This window comes from Ambystoma mexicanum, chromosome 3q (genome assembly GCF_040938575.1).
Source record: "Ambystoma mexicanum isolate Mex_15411 chromosome 3q, UKY_AmexF1_1, whole genome shotgun sequence".
Lineage (NCBI taxonomy): Eukaryota > Metazoa > Chordata > Amphibia > Caudata > Ambystomatidae > Ambystoma > Ambystoma mexicanum.
Genome location: NC_090926.1, coordinates 532,711,761 through 532,729,915, shown reverse-complemented (window position 1 = coordinate 532,729,915; position 18,155 = coordinate 532,711,761). Strand labels below are relative to the sequence as shown.

The 18,155-nt window shown below is 44.4% G+C and overlaps 1 protein-coding gene across 1 annotated transcript in view; it reads right to left on the bottom strand.

Moving 5' to 3' along the window:
• WWC1 (WW and C2 domain containing 1) overlaps positions 1–18,155 on the bottom strand; it is a 535,977-nt gene that overhangs the window by 516,545 nt on the left and 1,277 nt on the right. The window lies entirely within an intron of this gene.

The following is an 18,155-nucleotide window of genomic DNA, read 5'->3' as shown; positions in this document are numbered from 1 at the left end:
AAAAAAGATATTTCATTCACTGTCTCCATAAAATGCCACTGACCTTCTAAATTTCGACAAACTAACAGGTGAATTATGGGTAAATCTTTAAGTGCATATTGGCATTTTAAATGAATGCCCCCTCGTTTCACATTTGGATTAAGAATTTCCAGAAGCAAAATATTCTTAGGCAAGAATCCAACTGGTTGCGGGCACCGGGATGCATATTTAAAAATGGTACACGGTTGAAAGAAGTAGCACAGATGAGAAAAGGGCAGCCAGTTCCCCAGGCAGAGTTCAGTAGAGAGACGAGCTCGTGCCCAACTATGCAACATTTAATGACAGTGCACTGCTCCTTGCACTACTTCCCACCTGGCACGAGACTGGCGTACAGGGAGTCATCCAGTATCCTCAAAATGCAGGGTAAGGCCTTTTGCTTCAAGCTGCCACTCTGGATGCACATTTTCTTGCTTTGGTCACATGTAATTATAGCTAATGAAATAACAACTATTGAAAAAATAACTAATACAAAACAAATAATTCCAAAATAACAAATTTCGTTTTGTTATTTTTGTGTGGGTTCCCCACCCGCAAATCCCCTTTTTTTTAAATAATACTTTTCCCCCCACCCCCAAAACCACTATTCGCTCTCACAACCAGAACCCAATTAGCCTCCCTGATAATTGCAGAGGCATGAAAGCGCGCTAGGACAAGATCTATGGACGGTTGAGAAGATTGCAGCTTGGACCGAGAGTTGCGGCCCTGCCACCCATTAGTTTGGAAATTTAACTGGAAACAGACCTGGAACGGAGCATCCGATTAGGGAGATAACCGACACATTTGTAGCAAAGGTATTCAGCCACTTGAGCCTGGAGGGCTCGTGAACCAGGTAGAAAGATTTAAATGTAATGCGCTGGGCTACCGGTAGCCAGTGCAACGTGTGCAGCACAGGGGTGATGTGTACTCCATAGGGAGACCCAGTGGCAACTCGGGCAGCAAGATTTTGTAAGCGCTGAAGCTGCTGCACCAGCCCTTTGGGCTGAGCAAGCTAAAGCGTGCTGCGCTAGTCCAAGCGACTAAGGACAGGGCAGCTATGACTGGTGGCCTGAGTTTAGGAGGTATAAGGGGGAGCATTTTCGGCAAGATCTTCAGGTGGAAGTGTCCTGCTTTGCACACAGCCGAAACCTGGTGCTCCATAGAGAGAGTACAGGAAACCACAACCCCACGACTCTTTACCATTGTGACAGGGATGGGGAGGGAACCAAGAGTCAAACACCAGGGGTGGTGGGTTATTCATGGGTTCATCGTACCAAAGAAAAACCTATGTTTGCCAAACAAATATAATTGTCGACGATTAGAGACTGGACACAGAATGTAAGTGTTCACTGGAAGATATCAAACGATGCACAAGATTCTAGTTTTAAGGCAATGAGATCTGTTTTGATAAATTAATGGTGAATTAGTCACTGGGTTTTTCCATGGTTGTGTCCAGAATGCCAGAAACATTTTCATAGTTGCACCAGAATATGGTCACCTTCATATCTACTATTAGGGAAACTTGCAAGACATATTCACACGAGGTGTCGCGGGAGTAGAACATCGATATTACAAAAACAAAAGTTGGGTGACCAATATTTACAAATGCATGCCAAGGAGATCAATAGCTGAGTGGGCCACAGACCTATGCATGCAAAGCCTGTAGAGTCCTTTCAGTCAGCTGGGGCAAGCTGTTGAAAAGCAAGCGGCACGCTGGGACTTGCGGTCCTCGTCTTTACAAATACAGGTGCGTCCATGACTCTGGATAACATTGTCAAGTGGGAGTAGTCTACCCCCATTTACTGAAATAGTTCCCATTATGAGTATGAATGTTTTTTTTTTTTTAAAGTATTGATATTTTATTTCTATCGCGCTCGTACACAAGTGTTTCACAGCACGATAAGGCAAAGGAGGGGAACAGGGGAGAACAAACAGCGATTTTACTAGGCCCAGTGACATTGAGAACACGCAAGTGCATGGGAGAGGGGAAGGGGAAAAGTGCATGAAAGGGGGGAGAAGCGTGAAGCAGAGGAGAAACAGATAAATAACAAATAAATAATAAAGGCAACAAACAGTTTTAGTGAAGCCAGCAATTTGCAAGTGCTAGGTTTAAGGCAGCAGACAGGGTAGGTCTGATAAGTGCAGGAAGAAAAAATGGGGGGGCTGTATGGGTACAGATACAGACCCCAGTGCAATGTATGGCCCGGGGGCAGTGCGGGAGGGTGGCAGGGTGAGCAGGTACCTGGGCCCAGAGGACAGAGGATGGCCAGGTGCAACAGTGCCGAGAGAGAACAGATCAGCAAGGGAGAGGGGGAGCGAAGACAGAAGAAAAGAGGAAGGCCTTGAGGTGCTTCCGGAACCAGAGATGGTTCTCCTCAGGTTTTAGAGTGGCAGGGAGGCTGTTCCAGAGGGAGGCCTCAGCCGAAGACAGATCTACCCCCAGCTCGTTTCTTTGAAAAACGACTGACCCAGAGGGAGTTGGAGGTAGAGGAGCGAAGAGCTCGAGAGGGGAGGTATTTGCGGAGGGATAGCTGAAGGTATTTTGGACCCAGGCCCCAGAAAGCCTTGTGGACAATGCAGAGGGTTTTGAATTTAATCCTTGCATCCACTTTGAGCCAATGGAGAAATTTCAGAGCTGTAGAGATACGATCCCAGGGCTTGAGGCCAAGGACAAGTCTTGCAGTCCTGTTCTGGATTAGTTGCAGAGGGCGGAGAGTAGAGGCAGGTAGATTTAGAAAGAGGCTGTTACAATAGTCCAAGCTAGAGAGAACCAGAGCTTGGGATACCATGAGCTTCTGGGGGAAGGAGAGGAAAGGCAGAGTACCTCTGAGGAGGGGCAGTCGGAAATTTGACTTTTTAAAGACCTCAGAGATGTGGGCGGAAAAGGAAAGGGTGGAGTCAAAGATGACCCCGAGGTTCTTAGCCTCGCAGGTGGAGTTAGGAGGAGGGCCAAGGGAGGCCGGCCAGAGAGTGTGGGGAAAGGATGGTGAAGGTGTGCCGATGAGGAGGATCTCCGTCTTGCTGGCATTCAGACAAAGATCATTGGCGGCACACCAATCTTGAATGGCAGTTAGGCAATCAGAGATGAGAGAGGGAGAGGTGGTGGCAGAGGGCAGCCTGAAAATGAGTTGAGCGTTGTCAGCGTAGCAATGGAAATTGGAGCAGAAAGTGGCAATGCAGTGGTACGAGAGTTGCCATGTATTGTTTGAAAAGCCAGGGCAAGAGGTTAGACCCCTGGGGAACACCACAGGTAGAAAGGAAGATAGATGAAAGGAAGGACCTGGGAGGGTCGATCTGAGAGTACAAGTACAGTAAGGAAATATTTTAACTCTTACCAAAATGTATTTAATTCCTACTTCTTTGCACCTAGAAATTCATGCAAATGAAAATATGCCTTTTTTTTTTTAAGTTCCTCTTCAGATCAGGCAGTAGTGATTTTGGAGCCTGTACCGTTGATCTGGAAATTTGCGTGGGGCTATGTGGGAGGAAGCTGAAAGCAGGCTATTTCTCCATTATCACCTACGCTCATTAGGGTAGTGATTTAACACTCCATTTGTTTTGCTTTTGAGGATATTTGCCTGTTTTTAGAGCGCAAAAGAAGCTGGAACACCACTTTTCAGTAGGGCTTGGCACAGGTGTTCCTTTTGTGGATTACCACCACACCCAGAGATCAAGGTTAGCAAAAAAGCAACGGATAATCAAAGAAAGCATTGAAGTGATTGCAGCAGACCTCACAGAGGATATGTCCAAAGCAGTCTGTACTACGTTGGTTATTCAGCAAGGAAGGCAGCACAGTTGCCCAGAAATCCCAGCTACTCAGCCCACTTCCAGACCAATACAAAGTTAGTATGTGGCAGTGTGATCAGTCCTTTCCCACAGTCCCCCCTTTGAAGACTTGATTTGCTCCCAGCTATGACTGCTCCAAAGAAATGGTGCGATCGATCCCAAACATAAAAAGGCATAGTAGCCGTGGGCACCACCATAAATAGTTAATCTTAAATAAATCAGTTGAAATCTTAATCTACATTTGTTGCTTGGTGCTGCCAGAAAGAAAGGACCCTGTGACACATGGATCCTGAAAATACCTTAGGCAGGAAAAAATGAGGTAGAATCACCTCACTATTTCTGGCGCTCTCAGTTGGCTCATTGCGAGTAGAAATGTATGCATCTTTAACTGTATTTTATTGCATTTCCATATTATTATTGAGTATCTCCTTTAGTACTAATGTACTTGTAAAGATTCCAAAATTAAAAGGAGTGATTTCTCTGTAGAAATACAGGAAATGTTTATTCACATCCCTGTAGTTTGTTTTTAGGCAGTCAATACACTCAGTCTGTTTTTGTACAGAAAAAGCCAATGCATTTCGGTGTGTAACACACCATCTTCAGGGCTATAAATCACACATTGTAATGTTACAAAGAGATTGAATAATTATGTAAAATAAACAAACGAAAATGAAATTGTAGTACATACCCAAACATTGAAAAGAATTCCGCCACCCAGGGTAGATAAGGAAAAGAAAGAAACCTCAATCAATACAATGGTGCAGTGTGGTGTATAGTTGAATAACAGCGTTACATTGGAGTATCCAGAATTCGTACCTCTGTAAAGTAGCGAGTCATCCAACTGCCTTGTGTTTCCCAATATCTCCTATGGTGTTACCATCCAAACAGTGCCTAAAAAATGTAATTCTAAATCAAATCGTATGTTCGTGAAATCACTCAAGCAGGCAACGCTACGCGTCTTACCTTCACTTTGTCACAACACTCGTGTTGGAAGGACAGTCGCAAGAACGCGCGGCTGTAGGAAGTATTTATGTGTTGTCATGGAGACTAAGAGGTGTCACGCTGAGGCTCGCTGGAGCCGAAACATATACGCCTTGCGTCCCAACCCTCCATGGCAACGAAGGGGCGGGCCGGTCTCCACAATGACAACCGCCAAACTAATGCGGAACGGTCAGTATCAAACCCTTTACACAAGCGTGCTTCAAACCGATTCAGTCACTTAAACACTAGCATGAGTGATGAAATTCTGTAATGTAACATATACAACAGATAGTCTAAGCAGTGTTTGATTAGTAAAAAGAACGAGTTCCTGGTCGCAGTACTATATGTAATGGTCCATAGAGATAAATGCGTGTTGTCATGGAGACAAAGAGGCGTCACGCTCAGGCTCGCAGGGTACCCATTGAATTGTAGAACTGGTTGAATCTGTTTGTAACTAAAGCATTTGTCCCTGTGGAGACTGCCCCGCCCCTCTGCAGCCATGGAGGGTTGGGACGCGAGGCGTAGACGCTTTGGCCCCTGCGAGCCTGAGCGTGACACCTCTTAGTCTCCACGACAACACAAATACTTCCTACAGCCGCACGTTCTCGCGGCTGTCCTTCCATTACGAGTGATGTGACAAAGTGAAGGTAAGTCGTGTAGGCTAATGCAGCGTTACCTGCTTGAGTGATTTCACAAACATAAGATTTGATTAAGAATTACATTTTTCAGGCACCGTTTGGATAGTAACACCATAGGAGTTATTGCGAAACACAAAGCAGTTGGATAACTCACTACTTTACTGAGGTACAAATTCTGGATACTCAATTTAACACTATTCCTACACCGCACTGCATCATTGTATTGGTTGAGGTTTCTTTTTTCCTTATCTACCCTGGGCAGCGGAATTCTTTAGAATGTTTGGGTATGCGCTACAGTTTCATTTGTTTATTTTACATATTTATTCAATCTCTTTGTAACGTTACAATGTGTGATTATAGCCATGAAGATGGTGTGTTACACACTGAAATGAATTGGCTTTTTCTGTACAAAAATAAACTACTGAGTATATTGACTGCCTAAAAACAAACTACAGGGATGTGAATAAACATTTCCTGTATTTTTACAGAGAAATCACTGCTTCTTATTTTTGAAATATTTACAAGTACAATTGAACTCAACAATAGTACTAAAGGACATACTCATCAATAACAATATGGAAATGCAATAAAATACAGTTAAAGATACATACATTTGTACTCGCAATGAGCCAACTGAGAGCGCCAGAAATAGTGAGGTGATTCTACCTCATTTATTTCCTGCCTATCGATCCCAAACGTATCATTCCAAAAGGCTTGGCTTGTAGGTGTTGTTTGGTTATTTGCCCACCCATTGACTGCCCCTGCCAATCCCTGTGGCCATTGACACCCAGTTCATGTCCCAAAACACCTCCTCGTGGGAACTCTTTGTGCCCTCTGTATTCACGCCTTACCATCAAATGTTGCACCCGAAGGGCCTGCAAGTGTTTTTTCAAAGCAGTCTTCTGAAAGTTAATGACTTAATTGAAGTTGTAAATATGCTACTGGTGTAATAAACATTTCTTAACCAGGTCTCACTTTTGCCACTCTATTTATAAGCACCATGCGTGTCATTCAGTGATGTCCTGTTAAAACAACAGTTTTGGCTTACTTATAAGGATTAGGCATTTGCCAGGCATGGCTATTAGATGCCGACACAATAGCACCAGTTTGCACCTGCTATCATCAATAGCCAGTTAATACCACTACGGCAGTGGCTGAAATGCCTTTCCCATGCCTACACAAAAGCCCAATCTGTTGGCATTGTCAATGCTCGTTTGGAATTGCTTGTGGGAAAGTACTTGCTCTGGGATATATCCCATAATTTATAATGTTTGCTGTACTTGGGTAGTTCAGATTCTGGGTACTGTTCTGCAAACTCTTTAAATGACTAAACAAGACAATGAGTGAGCGGTGTGTCCCTTTAACAAGTCATTAAACAACTGCTCACACTAATAGCATAGGCTCCTTTCCATGAAGGGCAAACCCTTCCGTTTTTTCTGGGAATTCTGGAACTTGTACCTTTGCCTTTTCCATTTTGAATTTAAGAGTAACTCAGAATTCCATGAAGATAAACTGGACCGAACATCTTTCTCGGCAACGGGATGGGGACATTTGAGAGCTATGAAATGAATTGCTTTGTTTGTTCAGGAATTGTACTTGATTCAGCACCTCCACCGCAGCTTGCATAGCACACAGTAATGTTAACTCACACCATCTAGAGATATTAGTGGCTCTGTCAATTATCAATGTTACTTCTGTGGATCGACCATTCTACAGGCATGAAAACAGATCTGATGATAGGGTTAGATTTTATTTTTACAAATCTAGATTTGGCCACCACTCCGAGTCTCCTAGGCTTTAATTGTGTTTTTGTATACCACAGCAATGAAGCTCAATAAGTATACAGTACAAAACAGCACCAGTACCAATAAACAAGACCACTACAGCTTTAAGCAGCAATAAAAACACAATTTCAATTACTATGTGATGTTCTAGAATCAATATATCGCTTACATACCAGCCAAATTATGTTGTACCTTTCAATTTTATCCGGTTACCCAAAGATGTTCTCACCAAACCGACAACAATCTAAAAAAGCATGGCCCCATCCACTACATTGGGGGCTGTGGCATATTGAAACCTAGCCACCTGTATCCCAGCTACTGCCAGGGCTATACACATAATCTTACATAGTCCACCTACTGGTCATGCGGAACCACCACAAATGGGATGAGCTTGGTTGATATTAAGAGTGGCGTCTGTTATTAAAACCTAGAAAACTTTGAATAAATCAAAATAGTCCAACTTCACCTTAAGAAAGGGCATGCTACAAACATCTAAACAATGCCAACCTCTTCTTGATGGTCAAAAGCATACAGTGAGTTGCCCCCATGGTTCCAGCATCACAGGTATGTCTGGTGTTATATACTGGTGTAACATTGCAACAGATTTGGAAGCCATGAAAAAAAAAAAGAATATGCATAAGCCAGTTGGATGCCTCAACAACATCTCCCCGTACCATCTTGTCTTGCTTCCGTGAGCAATTGGCCTCCGACCCATCAAGATTATTACACACGGAGGATTTAAACTTAGCATACATAGGTGTTATTTTGGAAGGTGTAGGTAGGAAAAAGCTAAAGTGGAGAAGTGTAATCAATGTGCAGAGGCCAGATACTGTATAGAAAATCCACTTAGCTGCAGGTAATTAAAGAACCTGTCTTGCAATTAAGCTGTTCCTCGTTAAAGAAGTTTTGAAGCATTTACAACGGCTGACATTTTTGACGATCGCTGAGAAAGTATAATACACCCCGTGCTCCTTCCCCTTAAGCACTTGGTCTTGGAATCTACACACATATTTTATGAAGAATTCAGAGCGTCTTTAACTAGACCATCTTAAAAAATGTAATATTGTTTAATTGAAATACATAAGAACAATGAATGCCCAAATATTGGGTGATATAATACAATGGGGAAAAAAAGCACAGAACACCCATTAAGAGGTTACACGTTTTGCTTAATGCAGACAAAAAGTAGACATGCAAAATGTGTAAGGCTGCTCCTTCTGATGCTAATGGCAATTTAAGGCATTGCAAAACACAGAAGGAGGATCACCTAGCCAGCGTGGCATCAACCAACCAGGGCGAGTGATAGATGATCCCATTTGTTCAGCCACCGAAGTGTCTTTATCAAGAGGTTCTCCTAGCGATAGTGAAACATTGTGAGGGTCACTCCAGGTAAACAAATTCCTAGATAATCAGAATGATCCTGAACCACAGGAGAGTTCCACCCCTTCCCGTCCACTAATGTGTATCGCATCTCATCAGGATTGGGGCAATAGCCTGAGACTTGCCCAAACTCTGATGTAACATCTCAGATAGCCTTAATTGCTGATAAAGGTTTACATGTATACCCGCCACCCTAATCAGCAGACACGGTTGCTTTGACCTCAGTGTCATGTGTAATGCGTAGGGTGACATCATGGAGTACACATGTCTTAATCTAGGATTCTAAACAGAGTGCAAAAGGCAGAGGAAAAATAAGACAGCTTTGTCTAGTGCCGCATTGAAAAGAAAAACTTTCCGAGAGATAACCCTCAGTACCAAGTGTACCTTTTCTGCAGGCTCATCAAGAGCTCCGTCGTGGTCATCTGATTTAATAACAATAATGATGATGACCTTAAAGAGATGGGTGCAGTCCAAGGACAAGCCACATGATCAGAGGAGGTATGACCATTTGGAAAAATTGTCCGCTATAGTACATATCGTCTATCTGGTCTAGATAACAATTCCACCATTTCAGAGCTGCATATGTTTTTTAGCTTTCCATGGAGCCTTCAAAGCTGGTGAGCTAGTCACTACCTCCATATCCAACAAGGAAAAGGGTCTTCGGAACAGGGATCTACAGTTTAGGAGTTGGGTAGCTGTTCCGCCTCTTGCCTGCACTCAGCCTGTTTTTCCGTTAAGACATAGGCAGAAGTCACTGCTATCTATATTTAGGAGGATGGCACATCACTCCCACAATTTCAGCTTTAAAAACAGCTTAATTTGGCTTCACGCATAGTTGGGCTGAATTCCATCAATTGTTCTTTGCACTCTATTAGGATAGGAGCAGCCACCTCGGCCGCAGAGAATTACCCCCAAAGCTTAGATTCCATTGTTCAAATTAAAACAAATTCTTACGAAGGCTAAGGGCATACAAAATTACTATAGAAATATTCGGTTACATCCCGAACGTACTAACAACAATACTGCTCAAGTTCAATTTTCACATTAATCGGAGGTCTTTCGTTTCACCCCACTTAGAAAGATAGCCTATGCGTTCAAAGCACAGAAAATATCAGAATCGTGGGGGATTCTTCATTAGGATGGCGTATTCTGACTCAGGAAACACGATTTCCGCTATCAGCACAAGTGGTGCGGTACATTCAGGGCACAAAATGTGCACTCGCCTCTGGTTAGTGATAATTGACCCTTGATGAGTAAAACAATGTTCTGTGTGTATGTAGAACTGAGGTGGTGAGGGACTTTATGGTTTTCTTACCCCTGACACATAGGATGTGTGCAAGTGGCCTGCGCATCCGGCAGCTGTGCGCTACATCGATGTCTGTTCTAAAACAAGTCACCTTTCCCAGAGAGGATTGTGCTATACATCAGTGGTCTTGACCTTGCTCATTTGGCTACAATGATTCCTCACCGAGTGGCTCATCTTCTCTACCGTTGACTGTGATCTGGTCTCACATAATGCCCGGGAATGGTTAGGGACCTGGCCTAAATTCCTGGCCATCGAATTGACCAGCCAGGATTGCTCGAGGACATGTTTTGCCAGACGCAGAGTGAGGGACGCTTGAGAAGCATCACCCAGGGTCTCTTAAGGTACTGAGAGAAGCATGAGCCACAGAGATGCAGAACATATTTGTACACAGGGTGCTACAGTCTCTATAGGTGAGAGTCTATCATTGGTCAAGAATGAGTTAGTGGTGCTACCATGAACTACTTATGTGGGCTTCAGGGGAAGCATCGTTATCCAGTAGAAAAAGTGATGCTGTTGGGGTAATCAGAGCCCCCAACAATGAATTTGCCTGAAATGTGTACCCCCCTCATGGTCTTGATCAGTAATTTAACTCACTTTACTTTGCCTGCAAGGGTGGTGGCAGCTGGTCAAAGGACCCTTTGGGTGCTCACCGGACGGCACTGATGGAAGTTTACGGGGAGCAGGTGGACAGCTCCAGGCCCAGAGATCAACATTGTTTGTGAGGCCAGAGCCCCATCCATTAGGTGCGGGAGAGAACGTTATTGCCACACCACACATTACATTGTTTTTGAAGGAGGAATTCAGAATGTAGTTTATTTATTATATTTATATAGCGCTGCCCGTGGGCATAGAAGCGCTTGACAAGAACAAACAACAACAAAAAAACATCAGAGAAGTCAGTAACGTTATTCAAGGTTCAGAATATAGCAAGGTCAGTAAGGCAGTCCAGTTTTACAGCTAGTAAGGACAGTGGACAAATGTTGACCTTATTTAACACATTGTAGCCATTTTGAGCTTTATGTAATATTTCTCTTGATAATTGTGGTACATTTTTTGGTTTTGTATTCTGTAAACTCCAAGGGCAATATGCTGGTTTAAAATACAAGCAGCCAATAGTGCTTGAACACCTGAATATCTCTGTACCGTTTGCTGGCAGGGATGGCCAGAATGTATTTGTAGTGATGGAGCTGGGGAGGTAGAAACGAGTAGCAGATTTTTAGGAGATTGTCCCTATTCTTGCTTCTTTCGGACAGAGTGGAAGGTGTAGGGGGAAAGCACATCAATACTGTAGGAGTTACAAGAGAGAAAAAAGCCACAACACGATTGAGCACAAGGCAGGTGAGGATCATTCAATAGAAAAAGAGCTGAAGACCAAGGAGAAGAGTACACAGAAACAAGAGAAGTAGTGGCAAGGGCGTGGGCACATTAAACCAAGCGAAAGTGGAAATGGAAAGGGGACTGAACGGCGAGAAGCTAGTGGAGGGGAGATATGGGAGAAGGAAGCCAGAAAAACTAGCAGTTAATGACTGAATGAAGTAATGAAAGGATATAGGCATGGAGGCTGAGATGAAGCAAGGAGCATTTGTCAGGCTGAGAAAGGCTCAGTGTGAGAAAAATAATCAGTGGCAGAAAAAGTGAAGGGCACATTTGCAGATATTGTAGAATTGATAAATGAATGAGCAAGAGACATGGGAAGTGAAGGAGAGAGAGAAGAATCAAACATAACCGCGACGACAGAGGATAAATAGGGAGTGCAGCTGCACAGTGCCCTCAAAAGATGACCCACTTACAGTGTTGCTTCCAGTGGCGGCTGTGCGGCGAGTCTTACAGGCCCATACCCGTCATAGAGGTTGCTGACATTATCAAATGTCTGGGAGAGCGGTTTTTGACCCCTTTCCTCCCTGGGTCCAAGGACAACCCTGAAACAGCCAGAGGCAATTTGATGTCAGACCATCGCTTGCTGAAGATGTCTGGTATGCGCCCCATTCTTGATCCTGATCAGTAAATGTGTGGACGCTGCTTTGTCCCAGCTCGGGAGCCAGTGGTCAATTCTAGAGGGTCAAAAGGACCCTCTGTGCTCATCTGCTGAAGCAGATCCAGGACAATCACAGTGGCAGGACCGGCCGCTTTGGGCTCACAGATCACAAGTAGCTGTTGGAGGAAAGCTGTAGGGTATGTTGTGCATTACCACAGATTGCATTGTTCTTGACTGAGGAATTGGGACTGTCGGGGACAGATTGTAAATTACATTTTTTCAAACGTTTGGGCCATTTCTGAGAATTTTAGGTGACAGTGTACGATTTTTTTGTCAATCATTTTCTTAGTAACTGTAGAAATATTTCTTGTTGGTTTTTCTTTCTGTAAACACCAACTTTAGAAAATGGTGGTCCAATATAAAAACGCAAATAATGGCCTCCGATGCTTAACGATATCCATATTGTGTGATTTTGAGGGGCGAGCTTATAGGGGAAAAACTGGGGTGCACGTCCTGTTCATAGTTTCACTCACTGCCCAGCCCCTCCCCCCCCCCACTCCTTACAGCGAAGGTATCCTCCCCGCCCATGAAAACTGAAAACAGACCATTGCCAGCGTAACACCATGCTCTTGAGACCCAGTAACCAAAGTAGACATGTCCTCCTAGGTCAGCTTTTACAGATGTGTGTCGTCTTTGTAGGTTTTATATGCATATTCTTCCATTGCCAAATGATCTAAAGGAGTGTCCAGGCGTATTTAGCACTCTTAAGAAACAGCTGCTGAACGGTCCCATATCAGGAGCATCACCTCATTCAAGTCCTCGCTTCAGAGTTAGAGGTTTGGATGCTTCATTTGAGGGTAGGAGTGGGCGGAGGTTGCAATGATTCCTTATGGGAATTCAGGACAAACACACTTGCACTTAAGAGGATTTAATATTAACGTGTGGCCTACAGAGGCGTGCTGGGGGTGGAGGCGGCCCAGGGGGCTACAGCCCGGGGTCTTTTCATTGTCACCCCAGACAGAAGCACAGGGGCTACAACCAAAAGGCTAGCTAGCCCCTAGTCCTGAGAGTCCCGACATTAGCTTAGCCCCAGTACTTTTCCAGCCCTATCAACACCCCTGCCCTATAGGTCCTAACATGCAATGTGCTCTGGGCTAAAAAGCCAGGATTGGATGAAGGCCGCCCTCAAGACATGTTGCCAGCTGGGAGCTACCCAGAAGAGACGAAACAAAAAATGCACTACAGGTGAGCTCGCCAAAGGTTCCCCGACATTGTTAGAGCAATTGAAACTTTCTTTCACTGTCTCTTCTAGGTCATCGAAGAGCAGTTCTGTGGAGAAGTACATACTTGTAATTGATAGAAAATGGGGAATTTCAAAGCTTTTTTCCCCTAAAGAAGGCTGAATTCCAAAAAATAAACAATGGAATCGGATATTGCTGAAATGAAGATAGCTACAACATGTTCTGTTGCCAAAGAACAGGATAAGAGCAGTCCCCGACGACTCTCATCAGTCCATCTACAATACTTGCAGAGCCCAAAAATGCCTTTCCAGTACTAATACTTGTTTACACAAAACCGCATCAGGTGGATCGGCTAATTGCACCCTTCCGAAAATTCCAACGCCCACAGCTAGCACAGGTGGAGAGCAAAAGTTCCCCTAGCCTGTCTCCAGTGTCAGGAAGGGACGCCACTGGAAGACAGCGACCTGTGCTTCTCCGACCGGTCTATCGCCTGGACCCTACTTACCTACCGAGTGCACTTAGGTTCCTGCAAGGCTGATGTTTCAATACTTCCACCCAAGAATGACCAGAGGATTCCAACGCAGGGGCATCACTTTTCTAGCCCTCGGCACGACACAGTAATGCATTATAGGCGTTGCAGTCCGTCAACGTCAACAGGGGGAGTGGGAAGAGAATGATTTAAGTAGCATATATATATATATATATATATATATATATATATATATATATATATATATATATATATATACACACACACACACACAATATTTTGTACAATGCCCAGACTATAAAAGTGGTGTAATGTTAAAAAACAGTTCTCTATGCACTGTAGAAGCATTCGACATAGAGACATTTTCAGAAGAAGACGGTTTATTTTAGCTATTGTTGCCAAAAGCACTTCCCCGTGGTCTGCACCTGTTATGATATGGCATTTATAACGCGCCTATACAAAAGTGTTTCAAGGCGCAAGAGCATCAGTAGGGGATAACCATGTTTTCAAAACTGCCACATCAACAAGTCAAAACACTGAAAAATAGGTTTATTCCAGGGTTACTGGTATTGAAAATATAAAATGTTTCTTGCTTGTCTTGGGTTGAGCTGCAAGATATATTGCACAGAAGTGAGCAACGGATAACAAATTTTCTGTTGTGTACCCAGAGTCAGCACAGGGTTCAAAATTGAGGGGAGCAATTTCGCACTTACTTCTACCCTAGGAGAGCCTGGTTAGCTTAATGCCAACAGCTACCAGGAGCTACTTTTGGCTCCCCAAGCCAACTGCTGCATTACAAATATGCACGTGACATTAACTTTGAATGTAAATGAAGAATTAGGACACATTTAAATATAGTGGATCATACATTATGGGCAAAAAGTTAAAGTGTGCCGCTCATGTGGAAGTGAGATTGGTGCTGCTCTGGGACTCGCTCCTGGTTCCCCAGTGGTAACTCCGGCTGTGTGATGCCCAATACCCAGAAGCTGGTTTTAGCTCCTGTGCACCGAATCCGAATGTCAAACCCTGAAGCTGAATGGCCTATTGCAAATATAATAAACTACAACTGCAGATTCAGGGGCTTCATCGCCCCTCAAAGTGGTAGGAAAAACATACCGTTTATTTAGCTCATTAGCCATTGAAAAATGAACCCGTCTTTTCACATGTACACCATAAATATGAAAGGCAGTAAGAGAAGGTGGTTTTATTGGGGTGAATGCATCAACTCCTCACAATACGCTATCATAACTGGCCTATCAGATCTTCCAGGGCACTTGCAGACCACGCAAATGGCAGCCGTGCGCAGACAAGAATCCCAGCAACATAGCATTACTGAGGTAGTCAGAGAAACATAGGGAGTGAGATAGACCTGTAACAGAACCCTGCAGGAGGGAATTGTGGAGGGTGTTGTCTGCACCTCATCACATCCCTGTGACACTACAATGAACATTGTCAAGTTTTTGAAATTCCTTTTCGACCACCGATGCAAACAGAACACACAAGTAAAAGAAAGTGTTGGCTCATATCAAAAAAGGGGTGCAGTACGAGTCTGGAAAGTTCAGATTTGAAGTCCATAACGTACAGAATCTCATGTTCCCACTTTGAGATGTTGTACTAGTTTTCACATTTTAAAGTAGAATTGCTTTGCATTTTGGTGCTTGTAGTTTTAACTTTACTATTCTAAACTGAAATCTATTGGACGGTACATTCATGAAGTCGGGATGACATCTCAGCCTGAGTGAACTCTAGCTGGCTTGATCTTAGCCTGGGAAAGATGGAGGCAGTCCCGCTAACGCCAAGAAGAAAACTCCCCCACACCCCACCCTCACTTTTGTAAAATGCGCCAAGTTGTTATCCCAGGTTAAATTCTTAGAGCTCATGTTTGAGTTGTTGAAGGTCCAGACCATTTCAATATGATAATATGCCATCATATTATCAGGTGGCTATGTGGGGTTCGTCAATTTCATGCCAATGGACAGGTGCTGTGTTGCTGCAGGAACCTTAATTAGTTGCTTGGAATACTATAACACACTGCTGGGGGCTGGTGGGGGTTCACTTCAGGGAAACTTGTTGGTAGATTCCAGGTAACTCAAAACTGATTGGTTACTGGGTGTAGGAAAAGTGATCACATCCATGCTGCTCCCAGGGACCTACTGTGGCTTGCAGCAGAATAGGGAATGCAGCTTGAAATTCTCGGCATCATCTTCAAATGCATTCATGCGCTGCATCTGCCTACTTTAATGATGGCCTCCCCTGGTAAATCCCAGAATGAAACATTGGTCAATGGAGAATCACAGACTATTCTTTCCTAGGACTCGTATAAGAACAGAGGAGAGAAAACACCTTCGGTCTTGGGGCAGAGGCGTTGCAATACATGATCAGACTCAATTCATGGGAGTGCACACATTTCTAGTTTCAGGCACCCCTAAAGATGTTCAGGTGTGCGTTACGTAGGGGGTTCTGTGGAGTTAAGGTCACCAATCTGAGGGATTTCACAATTGCGATATACATTTTTTTTAACTAAAAATAAATAAAGTTCAGAAGTGCAAGGAAAAAAAACATGATAAACAATACAGGCGGGTCAATCTCTTTTGCCCGTTCCACCCACTTGGCTGTCAACCTGCCCTCAGCGTCTTTCCACACCAGGCCGACCGTTGCACTCGTTTTTTGTACAATTAGTGCACTGTGAACCCCTTGACATGTGTTGGACGTGCCTAACCCTTTCCACACCAGGGCGACCGTTGCACTCCTTTTTTGTACAATTAGTGCACCGGTTTCAGCACTGGTCATTAGGAAGTCTTTCACGTGCACTGCGATACTCGACGACAGGTTTCGAGCATTCATTAAACCCCAGGGTTGCTCTGCTGAGTGCCGACATCAAGTTTGCCAAGGTGCCTTTCATAATAAGCGTATTTGCACTCTTGCTTGAAATGGTAGATTGGCATTGGATAAAATGCCAAGACAAGGCCACAGCTACAGCAACATTAGAAACACTGCTTTCCCATAAAGAATACTCTTTAGGAATCAATAAGAGCATGGCGGTGGGAAAAAATTGGCAGTAACGGAAATGCTGCCACGTTTCCCGCACCACCATACTACGAGTATGGCCCTTAAGTGGGGGGTTGGGGGGGGGATTCATTTACCTCTGGCATCATGCTAAAAAGGTAAATCCTCCCACTTTCCGCCAAAAATCAGCAGACTCGGCGGAATTAGCGCAGCAGTAATTATGCCAAAAATGCCCCATAGGGTCCAAGGGACTCAAAAAATGAGGATTAACCCGGCCACCGCCACTTGTAATCCAGTGGTTTTTCCACTGGAAAAGTAGCCGAAAGGGTAATACAGTTGGGCGGTATTCCACCACCAGATTTACTGCCAGAGTACTGCCCAACTCATAATGCGGCCCGTTGAGTGGGCACAACCACATGCTGGCGACATCCCACCACTAGGGTGTAGAGCACAAACAACATTTCGCAAAGTTAAAGTTTTTGTAAATTAATGACATTAAAAAAAAATTTTAAAAAATCGCAGCGGCTCCCTCAGCGAGTTACTGCACTGGATTCTAAAATTTGGGAGTGGCTCGAAGGACAGGAAAAATCCCAGCAGTTTGGTGGCGATAAAAGGAGCAACTATGTATTGATCAGCTAATGAGGGCTATAAAAAGATAGTACCGGCCAGGGACACAGGATCGGGAACATATCAGATCCCTGGCTCCCATAAGGCATACAGCAACCATTGCCACCTCTTGCAGCTTCGTAGCGCTGCAAGCAGAAATCGCTAGCACAACAACACAGTGCTGCTCATTTAAGCAACCTCGCATGGATGAAAGGTTAAATCGACCCTGACACGGTCACTCACGTGGCAGCGGATGCACTAATCCACGGAGCTGCACGTGACACGCTCGGTTCCATGTATTATTAGGTGTCTACACCAGCATCTACTCTAAGAAGTAAACACAGCCGGGCTAAATTCCACGTGCATTTGATTTTGGATTCACTAAATGGCGAACACTTGCGATAGTGTCAGTGCTGTAAATGTCAGTCCATTGCACAGAGCAAGCATGCGTTCTCGAGTAACACACAAAAAAGAAAATATACCAACTCAAGTGTGGCCTTCCATTCCCCTGTCCCAGGCGCACACTGACAACCTAGCGGCACCCAGATACCACATACAGATGGCAGTCAGAGACACCTAAATCCCATGTTCCATAAACCACTTAACAGCTCGGTATACACTGGGACGTTTTCTGAAATAGTATTGGATACACAAAGGCAAAGCTGGAGACCACGAACAGTGAACGGGTGCAGATGGGAAACACGCAACGACCCCGATCAGCTGTCAAAGCCTATAGCCAACATCATTACGCCTCCCCAGGGTGCACGGACCTCCTGCGTAGCAACCGACCACAAACAAAACTTCGGCATCACAAGTTGGGGCGAATAAACACGGAGCACCACCCCCGAACCGGAAGCTCAGCAAACAACCCAAACTATCGGCCTTCACAGAGCAGGACTCGCCTATGCGTCCACCATCTAAACAGAGCCATCAGACGCCCATTGGCT